This window comes from Nicotiana tabacum, chromosome 12 (assembly GCF_000715075.1).
Source record: "Nicotiana tabacum cultivar K326 chromosome 12, ASM71507v2, whole genome shotgun sequence".
Lineage (NCBI taxonomy): Eukaryota > Viridiplantae > Streptophyta > Magnoliopsida > Solanales > Solanaceae > Nicotiana > Nicotiana tabacum.
In genome coordinates this window covers 16,381,729-16,386,091 of record NC_134091.1, presented here as the reverse complement: position 1 = coordinate 16,386,091, position 4,363 = coordinate 16,381,729, and the positions used below count along the sequence as shown (strand labels likewise).

The window sequence follows — 4,363 nt, the reverse complement described above, 5'->3', positions numbered from 1 at the left end:
TATGTCGATCGGGGCTGCACGCTGCAACATGCCATATAGGCTTTATTATTATGAGATCGGAATACACTTCGCACTAGGCCATATTGGCTTTATATAGCGCTTGGGCTGAAGGAGCCCCTCCGGAGTCTGCACCCCCAGAGTGAGCGCAATTGGTATTTATAATTGGGATGGATTTCCCAAGACATGAAGTTGCCTTCTATTTTTTTTATAATATGGATGGATCTTCCCTGGGCATATATCTTTCCCGAAATATTTATACTAGTTGGGGCTGGATTGGTCTTATACAGTACTGACACTACTAGAAATCACCCTTATTGTGTCGACCAAAGTCGCTACAAAATCCCGGTTAGTCGCTGCTAAATGGTATCAGTGGTGACTTTTGTATTGCCACAAGCACAACCGTAACTGAAAGTTATTTGTGACGACATTTGAAGTCGCCGCTAAAAGAACATATTTTGCGGCAACATAGTTGCCACAAAAGGTTAAATATAATGCTACAAAAAATTGTTCCACAAGAACAAATATTAGATGGGATGCCACTGTATATTCACCTTTAGCAGCGACTAGCATCGCCACAAACACATTTATGTTCAGTGGCAAGATTATGTCGCCACTATAAATGGCTTTTCGTAGCGGCGGGTGTCGCCACAAAAGATTAAACCATGAAAGATACAATATATTTCGGTAGCAACTAAAGTTGTTGCAAAAGAAAGAAACCTACAGTGAAAACTTTTATATCGCAACAATTACTAATTTGTTGTGGCAAAACTATGTCTGCACTAAAACTTATTTTCTCATCAACTGTAATGACCAAAATTATATATATTTCCATGCTAGTTGGAACCTAATTCTCTAAAATTTTATATAGGGATATTCATATCAATTGACTACCAATATTATTTAACAAACACCAAATGAATTTCTCAAACCGAATATTATAAATATTATCATTACTAAAAAGTCAATTACATATATACTACACGACACTTCATTGTGCATTGTAATTGTACGCATATACATATCCCAAAAAAGATAAAATATTAAGTGACTTGTAGCTGCTCTTTGCTCGACACCATCCTTGAACGATACCACTGTTTAACTGCCTTGTCCCTGCTAGACAAAAGCAATATATATAAGGAACATAATGAGATTTGTTATATCCAAAAACATGCATAAACGAATAAAGTATAAGCTAATACATTAGTATAACACAAAGTAAATTTGTTCTATGCTATTTCAATTGTGAAATGAAATGGCACAAGTGTGAGAACATAAGTTTTGAGGCAGCAAAAGAATGAGAATACAACAGTTGCACGAAAGCCGGATAAAGTAGAGGCATTGGACAATGCGAGGAATAGAAGCCTCTTCCAACTTTAGCTCTACCCCTGTCCTAGCCTTAATTACCCAATTTCATGTGCTTATAATTTTTCATTCACTGAACCTACGTAAATAACTAATCTGCATTAACAACCAAGACAGTCCAAAACTGCCTGAACACTTATCTCAAATTTTTGTTACTGCATTTTTGCACATGCACTATCAGTTAAATAGCTACAAGAAGTTTAAAGAAATGACTATGAACTTTTCTATTCAGGTAAGCCAAGAAAAGGATCCCACAAGAACCAAAATAAATTTCAAAAGATTACGGAAATTGCCAACTCGCAAAAGCAATATTAATCAGAATACAGAAATAAACTCGAAAAGGTGCATCTAGTTTGCATCAATTAACATCAACATTGAACAATAAAACTTAAATACGCCCAATAGCAGAATAATATTTTATATATTTAATCTCTTGTTGTTCATTAGTAGCTCTGCTCAATCAGTAAAAATAATTTTCACAAAACAACAAAAAAAGAAAACTAACTTGCACAATTTTCAGCCTCTGGAGAGCGATGCACAGTTTCTGCTACATTTCATGATGATTGTGTTTCTAAAGAAGGTATTTGGAGAGAGTTAGTAGATACTCGTCCGGTCTGTAAAGGTCCTTGACTCGGGTTACATGGTTGTCCTATCTCTACAGATGCACCAGATACATGTCCGATATGTATGTGTGGCTGAGACGTTGCTCCAAAATTGTCACGTCCTTGAAACTTTTCACGGCCACAACTCGTCCCACCTCTCTCACGTTTTCCTCGTCTAGTTCCTTTCATTTCCTACAACATCACATAAAAAGAAAATGAATAATCAGACTAGAGAAATATTAATTCACTAATTTTACTTCACCGCTAATTTTGTTATGAAATTAATGATTCAAACATTACGAATTAATTTCATTCAGTCTAATTAGGACAAAAATACAGAGAACCTTTCAAAATAAGATGTAGACATAAAGTTTTAAGCATCACGAACTAATTTCATTGTAAGTCTAATAAGGACAAACATACAGAGAACTTTCAACAATGAGATATAGACATAAAACTTCAAGCATCAGAAGAGAATCAAAAAAGAAATATAAAGAAATTTTAATCAAGATATGTTAAGAGGCTCTAAACATGGAGGAGAAATCTTTGAATGACTAATTCAGATAATCTGTAGTTCACCTTAACTTTGGAAGAGAATAAAATGATCTTATGGAAATGTTTCCAGTGAGAACATTCATCCACTGATCTTTCCACAATGAAAAAAGATCTCACAAGACCTTATGAGTCCTAGATAATCACGCTCAATCTATCTGCTGCTCGCGTACAAGTTGTCACAGGTTTGAAAAGATGCATTGACAGTTCCAAACATGTGCAGGGGTAGTATAAAGTTATGATAAACCAATAAAGTTGTCAGTTTTCTCATCATAGCAACATATATTACCCTTTTTGTTGGGATCGGGAATCCGGGTAGTGCGGAATTTAGCCAAACAACGGTATAATGACAATAACAAAGATAATGGAAGTTGATAACAACGACAATTAAAGTAGATAAAGAAGACACAAATTTAACGTGGTTCGGTCAAAGTGACCTACCTCCACAAGCGGAGATGAACAATTTACTATAACAATAAGAGTACAAAAGAGAGTACAAAATTAGAGTAAACACTCTAATTAATCCCAAATACCCTAAGAGAATAACCTCACAAGATCACTCCAAAGAAAGGATTCACACAAGTGCTTCCCAACACTTAACTCTCATACAAAACACTCTTAATAAAGGAAGAAAGGAAGAAACGAGAATTGAAGACAAGTCTTGTTCGTGTGTCTAAAATGAACTAATGGCCTTCCCTTTTATAGGCAAAAAAATTTTGACATCTTAGGTGTAAAAGAAGAGATACAACTTATGCAAATGATATCCAACACACAATGCAATATTTTTGGGTCCCAAAGAATATTGCCAACAAAGTTGACACTTTGCAAAGATGCTTATGCATATGTGAGATGGACTCCATTTGACAAAATAATGGTCATATTACAAATCTCCACCTTAGCCTAATTTTGGATGATATAGTAAATTTGCTCCACCTCTCCGCAAAATCCCCAATGGGCATATGTCAAAATTTAATGCCATCAAAATCAGACAAATTGTCCGATTTATCGAAACTGTAGTAGGGCCTATAATAGTTGATCCCAATAAAGTATACAACGAACCAGATCTGTGTGCTTTCATGATCAAACGAGCACCTTGAAAAATTTTCAGAACTCCACCTTCACCATTGAACTTGCACCCAAGGGATTCTAAAGTGCCTAGAGAAATGAGATTTTTCTTCAACTCAGGAACATATCTAACATCGGTAAGAGTTCTCACCACATCATCGTGCATTCTGACCCAAATTGTACCTTTGCCAATAACGTTACAAGTAACATTGTTACCCAATTGGACAACTCCACCTGCAACTGAATCATATGTAGAAAACAAGTCCCTGCTATGACACATATGATATGAACAACCGGAATCTAAACTAGTTTTAGTTGCTTAAAATGTAGTTCCCTCAATCTCATCAGTTGCTACACTAGTTTCGGCGGTGTCAGTATTTTTGTGCTCATTTTTTCTTTCTTTGTGCTTTTCTTTATTTTTCAGTTTATAGCATTCAGAGATATTGTGACCTTTCTTATGACAATAGCGACACTCTAAATTATTGTATCTGGAATTGGAGTCGGATTTGCCCCTAACAAACAAGCCAACTTCCGCTTGAGTTCCACTAGCTTCCCCAGTAATATCACTATCTATCTGTTCTTTTGATTTTAAGATAGATTTAATATCCTTATAAGAGATATTATCCTTTGCATAAAGTATAGTATCTCTTATATGCTTAAAAGATGGGGGTAGAGAACAAAGCAGTAACACGGCTTGATCCTCATCTTTAATTTCAGCATCTATATTACTCAAATCCATAAGAATGGAACAAAGGTGTCAAGATGAGAGAGAATAGAGGTAC

General features: G+C 35.4%; 1 long non-coding RNA gene across 1 annotated transcript; it reads right to left on the bottom strand.

Moving 5' to 3' along the window:
- Positions 1-919: 919 nt before the first annotated feature.
- LOC107815789 (uncharacterized) lies at positions 920-2,760 on the bottom strand. Its single transcript, XR_001654792.2, has 3 exons — positions 2,544-2,760; positions 1,868-2,156; positions 920-1,110 (listed from the first exon to the last, which is right to left on the bottom strand). It is a non-coding gene; the product is annotated as an uncharacterized LOC107815789 (long non-coding RNA).
- Positions 2,761-4,363: the final 1,603 nt, after the last annotated feature.